General features: G+C 35.5%; 1 protein-coding gene across 7 annotated transcripts in view; it reads right to left on the minus strand.

Annotated features, from left to right (window-relative positions):
• Nucleotides 1–14,665, minus strand: part of Arpp21 (cAMP regulated phosphoprotein 21) — a 153,186-nt gene that overhangs the window by 137,664 nt on the left and 857 nt on the right. For 2 of the 7 annotated variants that reach the window (XM_019208249.2, XM_019208246.2), the window contains exon 1: nt 14,031–14,659. The exons of 2 other annotated variants lie outside the window; for them this stretch is intronic. The gene's annotated coding sequence lies outside the window, so the exon portion shown is untranslated. Of the gene's footprint in view, nt 1–10,733; nt 10,753–12,127; nt 12,188–14,030; nt 14,660–14,665 lie in introns of those variants that run through there. 3 more of the 7 variants (XM_010629662.3, XM_019208250.2, XM_033757118.1) reach the window with 3 other exon arrangements.

Below are 14,665 nucleotides of genomic sequence, written 5' to 3' on the forward strand. Positions count from 1 at the left end.
CACCCACTGGCAGATGTTCCAAAAGTTAATTTCCATTGACTTCCTTTTCTCCTATGGTCTCTGCACATAACCTTCCCCTAACCTCCGATTCTTAATTTTTGATCACCTGTTCTCTTTGTGTTCTTTATGGCAATTACAGAATAATTTACATAACAAAGGAAAAATTAAAAGTCACCAGACATACATTTTCCTCTTCCCTAAGCAAATATGTCACAACAGAGATATTGTCACTGCTGTAACTAAAAGCAAAAGGAAGAGCAGTTAGGACATTACATAAGTACAGAAGCATTCCTTTCACATGTGAAGGAATTAATATAGCTCACATTTACACTGTAAAACAAATGATTTCTCTGAAACAACAACTCCACAAGTGGCTTTTGACCACAAATGATCCAACGGTAAATTCAAAGCCATAAATAAATACTGACTTTACTTATCACTGTCCCTGCAGCTTCAGCAAATGATACTTGATAGGACTATAGAAATCTTGGATCTCTATACTGATAATATTTTTTTGCCTACAGAAACAAGGTAATTTAGAGTGCAGAAGGAGCAAGCCAAGGAAATAATTCCCGCAGAGCAGAACAAATAGCACTAATGACCTAATCAATACAGAAATAAGTGCAGATTTCTGCCAAAAATGGCCACAGGTAGCTCTCTTAACAAGTTCAGGAAAACATCACTTTCCTTTCATTATATCTTCCATACTATTTATTGATGTACTTCATCAAGGATACCTAAGTGATAACTTTCTGACAATTCGATATAGTAGATAAATTCACTATGACTTAGAGGAAAATATAACAGCTCTCTCAGCTTTGCTGTTCTGGATGGGTCTGTTTCAATGCTGTAAATTCCTTGGCTAGTAGAACATACTGGTTTGATCCTTGCTTAGGCCCAAGATTCTAATCAATGAACATTGAAGACAGGAAGAACTTCTTTTTTCTTAAAACATCAGAACATCTATTTTCAGAGCTTTATCCAAACAGTGGGGTCATGTTTTCAACTAACTTTAAGAAAATTGACTTTAGAGACCTTTTCTTTTGCTAGACCCACTAGGCACATGTCTGGTTATACAAATGGCCCTTTACAGGATGCAGTCATTGGTTTTCCCTGCGCAATGAACAAGTCACAAGTCTACAGTATTTTATTGGAAATACTTGGTCTTAGATAACAGTTACAAATTGCTCCTGGAAGAGTGCTGAGAGTAAACTCTACTCTTGAACTGAACTGGACATATCTAGAAGGAGGCCTAGTTAACTGTAAATCAGCACCAGAGCCAATCTTTTTTTTCTTTCCTCATTGAGTTTATTGGTACATTCTAGGTATACATTACAGTTACATTCATTATTGGGATCTTGTACCTTTACACGACAGGTGTTGGTTCTCATTTTTTCCTCTTGTCCCGGCCCTCCCTTCACTCCCTCCTTCCCTCCCAATTTGCAAACATTTTATTTCTTTTTTTTTTATTTTCTCCTATTTTTTTCCTTTCCCTTATTACCTTTCCACTTCCCTTCCCACTTTCCCTACACTTTTAGCCCCTTTCTTCGTATTTCACATTATCAATGATCTCATTAGGATCTTATGTACTATTATAGTTTATTCACACCAGAGAAACTATTCAGTATTTACACAAGTGTGACTTATTTATTTTACTTAGGAGTATATCCTCTATATGTATCCATTTTCCTATGAATGAATCTAATTTCTCATTCTTTATGGCTGAGTAGCATTCCATTTTATAGAAAAACCACATCTTCTTTATCCAGTTTCCAACTGATGGGAAAATGGGCTGTTTCCAAGTTTTAGCTATTGCAAACTGTGCCACTATAAACATAGGTGAGCATATATCCTATCAACAGAACTAAGAGACAACTACAATGTGGGAAAAAATTTTTACCAGCTGCTCCTCAGACAAAGGACTATTATCTAGAATATATAAAGAACTCAAAACAATCAGCCCACTCCCAATATAAGGATCCAATTCAAAAATGGCCATCTGAAATGAACAGACATTTCTCAGACAAAGAAGTAAAAGTAGCAAGTAAATATATTAAAAAATGTACCACATCACTGGTCATTCAAGAGATGCAGATGAAAACAACACTGAGATTCCACCTCACCCCACAAAGAATGGCTGCTATCAAGAAATCAACCAATAACAAATGTTGGCGGTGTTGTGTGGAGAAAGGAACCCTTCTCCATTACTGGTGGGAGTGCAGACTGGTGCAACCACTATGGAAATCAGTATGGAGATACCTCAAAGAGCTGGGACTAGAGGTTCCATCTGACCCAGCCATCCCTCTGATGGGTATCTTTCCAAAAGAATGTAAAGAATCCTACCACAGTGATATATGCACACCCATGTTTATAGAGGCACAGTTTGTAACAGCTAAAACTTGGAAACCAGAGCCAATCCTACCACAGATGAGTCATGTTGGCCAATCACAAAGTGCAGTGTGTGACTTTGTGTACACAGGCAGTTCTGAATCATCTAGGCTCGAATCCATTTTTCAAGTGCCCATTTGGCTTATAAAAAGATCAAGCCCTCCCGTCTATGCACAGAGCATCTGCTAAAAAGGATGGCGTGGGCTCTATATGTTCGTAAACAGACTTGCCTCGCTGAGCCATTGGTGGGAGTTTACCATGTATAGCAAGGCTGTGCTCAAATGGACTCTAATTATACGTGACAAAATTACCCAGGAAAACTTCCACCTTACAAGTCTCTGGAAGAGACTTACACGGGATATTTTATTTAGGTGAAGCTGATGGAATCAAACAAAAGTAATGATAATAACAAAATAACTTGAAAGTAACTACCAAGAAATACAAATTAATGCTGAGCACAGGACTGCACACTTTGCATTTATTCTGACAACGATATTATTTTAGAAATGAAGCACTTGAGATTTAGAACACTTAAGAAATGCACTAGTAAGATGCAGAGTTGAATGTGAGCTCACGTAAGGGGCCCCATAACTTTAAGTATTCTTGATAGTAACACCTTCTAAATATTTTATTGTTATTTTGTAACATTAATGCTTACTTTCAAGGCTAAGGAGAAAAACTACAAAAATTCATGAACACAGTAACAAACAGAAGGATGATTACTATACAAAAATGTCACTGAATTATATAAATTATATAGTGGAAGAGATCTTAGAAATCATTTGGTGGAATCTGACTGCTTTATAGATAAATTCTAAAAGTAGGTTCGTTCTCAGGACAATATTTCTATGTGAAGTATTTGAACGTGGATCAGGCCAAAAGTAATGAACCCAGACACTTTGCTACTTTCTAATACCCACCTATTTTCTCTCTGCCAATGGAAAGAACTACATCTTTTATTTAAAAAAAATTCATAGCTGGGTGTGGTGTAAATCCAAGCTCCCTGGGAGGCTGAGACAGGATGGTAAGTTCAAGCATTGCCTCGTAACCTAGTGACTTAGTAAGATCCCTGTCTCAGTACAACAAGAAAAAATGATGGGGATGCAGTTCAGTATGAAGGCCCTAGGTTCAATCTCCAGGACCACACACACATACAAAAAATCGTTCAGGTGACCTACACCCCAATTTTACTGCTGTATGATTTCCTTACAGAACTACTGTGTGTGTAATTCCATCTCCATTTAACCACAGATACTACTTTTTAACCACAGATACTACTTTTTAATCTACTAAGAAGTTTTATACTTCTTCCAAAATAACTTTCTAGTTTCTTTTCTCAAGGACACACACGTACAAACAACAAATGTAGCATATTTGATCTTAGCTAAAAAGCTAAGAAGAAATAGAAGCAATTTAAAGAATAATTTCCTTTTTGAACAAATTTAGTTTGCAATATTATATATTTTTTAATCAATTCTTACTGCCCTAGTAGATGACATGAGAAAAAAAGAAGAAGAAAGGAGAACATGAGTCAGCTGTTCTAATCCTACATACCTTGTTTTGGCTAATTACTTCTCTCTTATAGAGACATTTAACTGATTTTAGTTTTCATTTGTGTCTATCACCAACAACACATCTTACCCCAAATACATTTATGAGCACTGAGCACTCTTTATGTTTCTTTTTTTGAGGAATAATTTGTTTCCAACCTCAAATAAACGCCCTGTTGACTTTCCTTATCAACTTCATTGGTAAAAGAGATATTTCTAATTTGTCAAAACTTTCTCATATTGGTTTATTACGCAAGCATTTATCTATCATTCTGAGTTTTCCTTAGACTCTCAAGCATTGGATTCATTGTTCAAAAGAAGTTAAAATGCCTGCACTTCTCCCAAATGTCCATAAAATCCTACACAGAAAGTTTTCTCAAATGTTTAGCGTGAGTTCTAACATACAGGAAAATCTTTAGTAAACATTGAAAAATAAGAGTAAATAAATAAAAGATGGTAAATCTGACACAAGGACAAATCTTGACAGCTATCACACCAGAGCTCAGCTGACCCTGAGTTTCGCTTTGCTTGGAAATTACCCAAATTGTACAGTACAATCCAGAATATATTCTGTTGACTCTCCTGATAAGAACACAAGCCATGTCACAATCTATGGATTTTACAAATTCCTAATATTTCTCAGACTCAAAGAAATAAAACCTGAGGTTCATCTCAAGGTTCAAGATTTTGGGTCTCTTCTTTTTTTATTGAGTTTTTTGGCACTTTTTAGGTATACAGTACAGTTACGTTCAGGAAGTTACTGGGTGATTGGAGGATCATTCCATCACCACTCTTGGCATTTCTTAAAATGTAGGAATCAAGTTAAAAAGCAAATCTATTGTATTCTTATTCATCTGGGTTCCTTATAGATGACACTAAGACATTATCTAGTTCTCAATGGTACAGGGTGGGTTACATGATTTGTGATTAAATCGGGTTACTCCTAACATCTTTCCCATGTAGGAGAAAGAGAGAAGGGACTGCACTATAGCTTGATGAAAGCTGTTCTGTGATGCAGGGAGGGGATCTGGAAGGCCTGATTTTTAGCTTTCTCTTTTCCCTTTCTCCCTCACCCTGACTCCTAATCTAGCACTGCCTACTTGCCCCATCCTTCAGAGGAATGAATTCTTTCCCTACGTGCTGGAACTCCTAGTTAATTCCTCTGAAGGCACATATAGATTAAAGATGAGATATCTCTTGTTATGTGTACCATTGATTTAGATATTTCTTCTATGAACTCGCTTTTGCTTTTTCCTGTCCTCTGAGACTATATTATCTGAGTATTAACTGCAATTCCCTTCCACGTAGAGCGACATGAATTCAGTTCAAGCAGATTGAAGTTTGAAAGACATTGCTATTCTCGTACAACTCATATTCATTGTCTGGGACTTGAAGAAATTTCTTTGTCAGAAGGAAAATAGTGCAGTTATAATTCTCTATATGACATATCTTTGTTCTCTTTCAGAAAAGTGAACATTACATGCACTTAAATTGAAATTTCAAGGAAAATACAATTAAAGCTTTACTTACAGCTGATTTTAAAACCTGAATATTTTATGCCACCAATAATACAAATGTCCACTTTTAATCCAATAAACTTGATTAAATATTGCCATGTGCAGGCACTATATGATCCAAGAACTGCTAAGGATCATTAAAAAAATGCATTGTAAAATATCTGAAAGATAGACCTCTGGCGCATGCATATCATGTCTCATTCTCACTTCCTCTCTCTCCATTTATTTATATCTGGTTTCTAGCAAATACTGTAATGGTAAAAGATTATAACTATTCACGGATAGCTTCTGAGACTTTTCACTTGATAATTTTGATGGTGTTATCTCCCAGAAGAGTGACTGTTATCCAAATGATTATAGAAAATAAAATGCAATTCTCAGATGTATTTACTGCTTTGTATTGCTTTATATGGCTCATCTTCTCCTGTGCTAAATACTACTTGTGGTTCTCCATTTCCTGATAGGGGAAGCAAATGTTTACAACCCAATTATGAGAGAAGTCTCTTCCCTCCTCTGGCCATATTCATAAAGGCACAATGCTGACTCATTAAGCAAAATTACACGCAGATAATTTAGAATCAGGGGCCAAATCAACTGCCCTGTCCAAATAACTCACTCAGTGCTCAGAGACAGAAGCCAAAGCCTTCTGCAGGAGTTAGAGGGAGCCATTCAGCAAGTCTCCAACTCCTTTTATTTTGTCTCAGAATAGAAGAATGCTGTCATTTCCCGGGGAACCTCAAATCTATTTGCTAGCTCCCACATATATGACGGGAGTCTAGCTTGTTCCTTCGTGGAGCTATACCAACTCCTTCCCATTCAAAGCCTCAGTTACTTACTTGCCACTTTTAGATGGTGGAAACTATACAACTAAAGTGTCCTGGGAAAATAATACCTACATGGTCCCTCTTTAACTCTAAATTGGCCAGCTCTTCCATAGAGGCTGACAGAAGATATAGTCCTTATTAAGCATCATGATCCTTATAAATGCAAACCTCTCAATTGGTCACAATTTTGGCCTTTGGTATTTAATAGGCACAAAAAGAGTCAAGCTAGTCATTAATGTCAACTATAAAGAATTTTAAAGGATAGTAATGGAAGAAAACTATCTCCAAAAAAAACGACAAAGAGTGAAGAACAAGAAAAAAAAATTTTTTAAAGAGTGTCTCATTCATATAATAAAATTAAATATCTTTAAAGATTTTAAGTGGTTTTCTTTTTGTGACTAATATCCATGTGTCAGGCGCTCCGATGCTCTAAAGTAGGTCTCCTTTCCACTCTATAACTGAGAAAATGGAAGCACGGAGGAATTAACTAAATCGCCCGCCTCATAATGCATACGCTGTTTAGAATGGAGACTGTACCGGAGCTGCTACACAATTTCATCTGTGGAAAATACGATGCATTGAAAGCTCCAGCGTCTTGGCCACAGTCATAGTAACAGTTATTAAGACAGGACCAGAAGCCACCAGGATGGACACATCAGTTCAGGAGATCACCTTATACTTATGAAAGCAAGACATGGAGAAACGAGATACAAATACACCGTATCCAGGCCCTACTTCCCGAACCTTTTATTTTAACCCAGATTTTGCGTATTTCTCTAAACTGCAAAAGCTCAAGAAGACTCGTGTAGCGTCTCCATAAAACCTTCATCACACCCAGCAGTTCCTACTCAGTCTCAGCCTGCTAGCAAACCTTTGGTGTACAAACTTTCTGTTTGCTTTAACCTGAATTTCGATTCAAAATTCCACTAAATTCAAAGCATTTTTGTCTGGAATCCTACAGCATATCAGACAAAAAAAAAAATGTTGTTGTCATTTGAGGAATAATTCCATTCCTTCTTTGATATTTACATCACTGTCCTAGACGTGTAAGATTTTTGTAATATATCAACTTTGTCACATTAACTCTGTATCTTCTCCATCTCTTGATACTGAAAAGAATCACTAAAATCTAAGTAATCCATAGTTTCTGGTAAAGACAATACTTATAATAATAATTAGAGATAAAGCATTCAGCTGTTCGAGTGCTTAAGAAAGCTAAGGATAAGCAGATAGCTGCAGCATGTACATGCAACATGATTACATGCTGTATTATTTTATCTTCCCGGAACCCTGTTAGTGATTATGTGAAAATTTCAGGGTTAGTGAGAGATTTTAATCTTCACAAAGAAAATGTATTGCGATCAAAGTTAAATTGGCATAGGAATTCCTAAAATGAAGCATCATTAACACAAGCTAATCATTTACTACAGTTCTTGCATTTAAGTACAAAATGAGTTGTTGGATAATTTCCTAAAATATTCTAGCATCAGGATATCTAAGTAAATTAACATAAGCAAAATATTAAAAACTAAAATGACAGCGTAAGAATGTTAGCTCAGTCATTCCCATAGGCTAGTTCAATGAAAAATCACAGATATAACTAGAGAATCCTGATAATTAATTTGGCAAAATTCAATAAGAATTAAGAATGTCAATACACCTATGTGCTACAGTGGGTTAAGGCATCACAGTTTGGCTATAATCTTCTTTCTCTAAAAAATAAAATGCAGCTTTTCTAACCAAAGGTTTTCTTTTTTCACTAATTTAAATAATTATGTTAAAGAAGTAACAAGGAGTTAAAGCTTGTATATGTTATAGAAATCATGATTTTGTCACATACTCACATGGATTCTATTTGCTTTCTGTTCAGCAACTCTTTGATGATTAAATTAAACAACATGCCAGTAACACTAGGATTTCTGCCAAACTTATGTACATAATAACAAGCAAAATGTTGAGAAAAAAATATAAATTCTTAGCATTTTCTTATAAATACTAGAACTTCCTGTGAGGATTTTTTCTTGTGGTTTTGGAAAAATATAAAGAGTTAGAAAGTCAATTTGGTAGCTTTGCATTTTCTCATTGAGTTTATGGGCAAATAATTCGTTTCTGGATTAAATAATTATGAATAACCACAGAATTTCAGTGAGTTAACGATCTCCTCCTTCCTTTTCTGCTGATCAGACCCTTGATTTTTGCAGATGTATGTGACAGTGGTCAGGAGATCACCTGAAATCACCTTGTAGTACTGAACATTAGGTAATCCTCTGGCCATTTGATGTAAGTGTCAAGGGATGTTGTATGCAGACTTGTAGGGCCATAGTACTTCTGGAAATTGATGTTCACTTTGGTTCTTTAGTGATGTTGAAATATTTTACCTTATTTATTTATGCTTGTTCCTAATTTCAACTAGATAAAAATATGTCCACATGTATTAACATTTTCCCTCTGAAATGTACAACTCTACAGACTACAATGTTCTGAGGAGAATGGTTTTATCTTGGCGACTAGAAACTCTGGTAGGAATTTGAATATGAGTCCTTTGGTTTCCATTTCTCAAGAGATTCTTGCTCTTATCTCCACGGTTTACTGTGGAATAAAGAAACAACCAAAGACAACTCAAGGGTGAAAGGCTACTTATCCATTATTAAGATTGTAGCATTCCTTACGGAGCCACTCAGTTCTTTTTGATGTCCCCTTACAAACACTCAGGGAGAGATGACTTGGCTTATTTATGTATATAAACTTTGTGAGTCAGTCTTAACAAAAAAGCTGCAGTAAAATGACAGTACATTACATTTGCGATTCTGTGGTTCTGCGCAGAGACATTACCCACAAAGTGCCAGATAAACTTCTACAAATTTTTTTAAATATTTAAAATAAAGTGACTTAATTATTGTTCTATTAATAAATCTTGGTTTCTCCCTTTAAAGTAAAACCAAGCTTACAGCTATTTTTAAAACAATGTTATTAACAATTCTGTAGTATTTCCCATGTCAGTGGATTCTAATTTAAGAATTGTATTATTGTTTAAGAGTTATATCATTGTGAAGTAGTGTAAAATTTGAGAATGTAGCAAAAGTCTTGTTTTTAAAAGGGATAATTAGTAGACCTCTCTTTCCTTTCTATGGCAAACATGAAGTGAATCTCTTTGCTAGATAAAAAGAATAATTAAAAAGTTTTTAAATGTCATATGAATTTCTGACTGAGGAATACTTAGAATATGTTCCTTGAGTGAAACAATTTTCATCTAATTCAGCAGTGTTCTAATAAGTCACAAGTGCAATGTTATACTAATTTTGATTATAAAACCAAAAAAATTATAGATGTAGCATTATCATATATATCGAGTGGAGGGAATAAAAAGTGCCTGAAGATACAGTCCAGGGAAAAGCATTAGAGGAATTATAAATATTGATCTATTGCAACCATAGACAGTGATTAACATTCTCTCCACCTGGCCATACTAGGATCTAGAGGCACATATTATGATATTAAGGATTCAGTCTGAAACTCAAGAGCCAATTTGGTACATTCAAACCAACCCCTTTGTTTTTCAATATCCTTTTTATTGTTCCAATGTAATTATTTAAATTCACTTTTTGGGTTTGCCTGTATAGTGTTTTTTTTTTCAAAAGATACAGATATATCCCAAGAATTTCAGAAAAAGTACACTTAAAATGTTTAATGGGCATTTTATACCTTAAGAATATATCTCTAGCCTGCAGAGGATTTTGAGACCGCAAGACAATAATGTAAGGAACATTAAAAACTGCTGGATGAGCTTGATACTCTGCTTTAAGTACTTTATTCTTTATGAATCTTAGTATGTATACAATTGAGATACTTCTCATCTCATATCTGATTCTCCTAGAAATGAAATGGCTGTGATGTAAATACAAATAAGTACTTCAATATCTACGTCCAAGGTTAATCCAATATGAGCCAAATGAATCTAAATTTTAAGAGTGTGGCACTAAAATAGATAGATTCAGTCAAACTCAACATGAGAACAGATGAAAAGAAATGCACTGGGAAGCCAAGACACCCCGAAGGGGAAAAAATCTAGTAAGCCGCACATCTTGCTAATGTTCTTTTTTTTCCTCAATAGTCTTTCAGCATCTACTTATATCACTGTTTAAAACTAAATTTTTCACATCTAACATGAAATATTTCAGTGAAAAGATAAAGGAAAGTACAGTCCATAGAAATGTAGAGCTTTGGGAATCACAGATTTTGTAAAAAAATAAAAAATAAAATAAAATAAAGACCTTCTGTCATTAGAGAGGAAGTATATGCTTTTTAAGTGCCTCATCACTGATTTAATACATATTTAGAACTTCACGGGTGATATATTGCACATATATGGAGCCATTTATTTGTCATTAGAGATTTAAAAATTCCTAAATATGCTACCATCCTGTGGTACCAGTTAGAATGATGCCAGTACTTACCATCTGAAGAAATGGCTTTCAGTGCCGATATCATTTTGAAGCCCCATATTCTTTACTAACCTTGTCACAAAGCAAATCCAAGTAACACTGAATTATATACAAATTTAATTTGAGATTTCTGATCCTGTGGACTTCAAACTGTCTCCTTGTGCAAAGGAATTCTCAATCATATTTACATCTGGCTACACTATAGACTGTGTCTCCCGTGGCTGACTCATTCCACATTCTGCTCATGTAGCTTATCATTATCTTGTCCACAAACAAAATACACATTGAAGTCAGATGAGAATACCCACTGACTTGAGAAGCTTGAAAAGGTATCAGCATTGTGGCACAAATGGCATAGCCACTAAGGTAAATAGTACAGCCAGTGTGAATTGTTTCCCTTCTAGAATAATTGAGTTGAGAACACAAACAAAAAATTACAGTATTTCCTTGCAATATATTTCTCTTTGTAGTTCATTTTGGGAATTATTTTACAAAATTGGTAAAATGTAGATCAACTTTGTACATTGCTATAACAGCTTCAATAATAATTATGTAGTTATTTCCCCACTTAATATAAACTGATCACACTCTATTATTTTTTAAACTTTGAAAGTACTTATACATGTTGCTAATTAGCTTCGCTCTGAACAAAGAAATAACCTGACTGCAATATACCATTAATATGAAAATGAACAGTGGAGACCCTTCAGATTGAACATTCACACTTTCTACTTCCAGACAGGTGTTCTGAATACGTGCAAGTGCTGCAGACAGACGGCTCTATACACACTAAAATGTTAAGATTTTTGTCCCTCGTTCTAACATTCTAAATGTTATCAATGCTGCCTCTACTATCTAAATTTTAAAAATATTTTCAGGCTTTAGAAAGATAATGTGTAGTATTCTTCTCAAAGTTAAGAAGAGAAAATGAGCTAAATATTCTATCAAGTTCAACCCAAAACTTCTTGCTTCACTTAGTTGCCATAATTGTAGACCAAGATTCCAATTTCATGAAAGAAAATGAAACAATTCACAAGGCAGAAATTCTTAAGAAGATATTAATTATTTTATTCTAAGAATAAAGCATAAGCTTTGTACCATCTGCTAGAACAGTTGTTTTTTTGTTTGTTTGTTTTGTTTTTACCAATTTGAAATTATGTCGGTACTTCTCACTACCTAAGATTCTGCAGCTTACATTAAAATTAGTATGCATGCATGAAATCGCTGGTTAGTATCTACTTTAAGTTTTGATAAACTCAAATTATTGAGTCTTCTTTCTAAGAACTAGGTTTTTGGAAACACATATCAAGCTATTCATGTATAATTTTCTCATTAAATTCAATCGATTCCCTTAATATAATATCAAGACCTGATTAAAATTACCATACCCAGCAGCCAGTCTTTACCTTTCCAAATATCCTTCTCCAGGATCCATAACCATGCACTGAACTGTCTTTCCTCATCCTTCTTTCATTGTTGAATGAAGTGCTGGCTCTTTCATTAAATGGCATTAAAAATAGACTGCACTGAACTCCCCAGTGGAGCATGCTCTAACGGGGGTAAATGCCTCAATTCTCAAGGTAACCACGCTCATTTGGAATCTAAGAGAGAAAGTCACTAGGAGATCAGCAATTTGCAAATCTAATAGCACACACAAATTTGTCTGGGTATGAGCTGAATATTGTAAAAGAAAAACCACTATGTAGTGAAATGAAGTCACTGAGAAGCTGAAAGTCAATTTCTGGAGCTGTATAAGTTTCTTGAAATATGTATGCCTCACCTGAACAAAGTACCCTGTTAAACAAGCATTCATCTAAAGCAACTGAACTATTTTATATTTCAAATGGCATAAATCATGCTCAGAGAGGATAAATTAATTTATATATTCATAATATGCTAAATATCTTTAAAATTTTACTTAAGCCAAATCATAATAGTATTTATAAGCAAAGAGAGTAACAGATTATACTCTTACATCTTTCGTCATGAATAGGTACATCCTCAAAGAACACATTTAAACTCACTCAGAATATTTTAAAATATTTTGTTGGAGTGATAACAAGTAAAAGAATACAATACAAAAAGAAATATAGAATCAGACACACACACACAAAATACATACCTTGAAGAATTATGGAAACCTGCAAAGAATGCACACATAATCTCTCACATGCAATCCCACGTTAGGAATGCAGCAGAAGCAATTACTGTTAAAATAGTATATTATTCCACTATTTGAACAAAACATAGTAGAGGTCTTGCCTTCCAAATGCTCTTTATCATGAAAATGGCATTAGCTAAAGTCTTATGAAGACATGCAAAGCCTGTGATAATGCAATGCAGTGGATTAAAGGAATAGGTGTATTTAATTTAAAATTTATGTTAAAGTTTTTTTAACCAAATTTAAAAAAATGATTTTCGGTGATCTCCACTTTTGTTTACTCTAAATAATCACAGTACTTTCAATACCCAAAACAGATGAATAAAATTTTACACAGATTCATTTCAACTTAGTGGACTATCATTCTTCTTTGGAGAAGCTGACATGTCATACTGATGCATTTAAGAAACAGCAACATGAATACCTACACTAAACATATTCCCATGAAAGCAATTTCTAAACACTTTGTATAGTATTTATTTTTCCATTCCTATAACTTTCAATTCTCTCTTTTGCTTTTCCATTTAAACTTGAACTGTCTTTATCCTGCATCTTCAGAAGTTGATCATATGCTGAAACTGAGAGGCTGACAATCCATTCCAGTTTTATTTCTCTGTATAAACACTGACTGAGTGAATTTCTGTTCTAAGGAAAGTTTTTAAACACCTGTCTTGTTCAACGTAACAATGAAACCGACTTCAAGAGTGTAAAAGTAAAACCGAAACATTTATTTTGGCAATCCTTTTGAGACCCAAGACCTCAGTCTTTTTTAAAAAAAAACAAGCTAATTACAACTTTTTACCACTCCTATAGCTCTTTTGCAGATCAGGAGCACTGCAAACTTTCTATCACGAGACCTACATAAATCACTGTAAACTTCTTTGAGGAAAAGCAAAGCATCGTGCTTTTCAATTTACTTCCAGTTCTGCGTTTCTGCCTGAAGGGGAGGGGGAGGGTAGTCCACTCATCCTTCTATGAAACAGAAAACATAATACGTGGATCACAACATTAACTTTCTACAAATACAATGAAAAAATACAAGAGAGAAACAGCTCAAAAGAAAAGCACAGATACATCGCGTAAAGAAAGCAGGAAAAAAATCCACAAAAGACATACACAATGTTCACGTCGGAAAATGTGATTATTACCTTGACCAAACAGTGGCTATACGCCCAGCGTCTTGTTGCCTTGGTTGATTTGATTTGGTTTTGGCTTTTATTGATATTATCGTTCTTAATGATTGATTTGGCTGAATTGGTTTGGTTTGGTTTTTGCTTGTCTTTTTTGTTGCTTTTTGTTTGTTTGGTCGATTTATTTAACTGCTAGTCAAAGGACCTTTCCGCAGTGTCGGCTGGGATCCCGCACAGCTGTGGCAGCCAGGGCTGCGGCGGCCACCGTGTTGGCTGCGGCTCCTGGTCCCGCCGCCCCTGCGGCTAATCGCTGCTTGGGACTCTCGCCGCGGGCAATGGAGAGTGGAGGAGCCTCCGCCTCCGGGCTGCTCCTTCGGACCCTCTGCAAGTCTGTAAGTCTGACCGTCTGTCGGTCAGCCTGGCAGCTCCGCGCGGAATTCTAGCTTTTTGCGCTCTGCTCTGAGAGCTCCCACTCTTGCCGGCCGGCTGTCCTTGCGCAGTCTGTCCACCCCTCTGAGTTCCGCGGTCCACCCAGCAATGCAGGGTCTCTTGTCTTCTTCTGTGTCTGCAGCTTCTCTCCTTCTCTGTGGCCCTGGCCACTTCCCTCGGTCAGAGGAGGGCGTCTGGAGTCTGGAGGGAGGGAGCGCCTCTCT

Source organism: Fukomys damarensis, unplaced genomic scaffold (assembly GCF_012274545.1).
Source record: "Fukomys damarensis isolate Sample0158 unplaced genomic scaffold, DMR_v1.0_HiC HiC_scaffold_28, whole genome shotgun sequence".
Taxonomy (NCBI): Eukaryota; Metazoa; Chordata; class Mammalia; order Rodentia; family Bathyergidae; genus Fukomys; species Fukomys damarensis.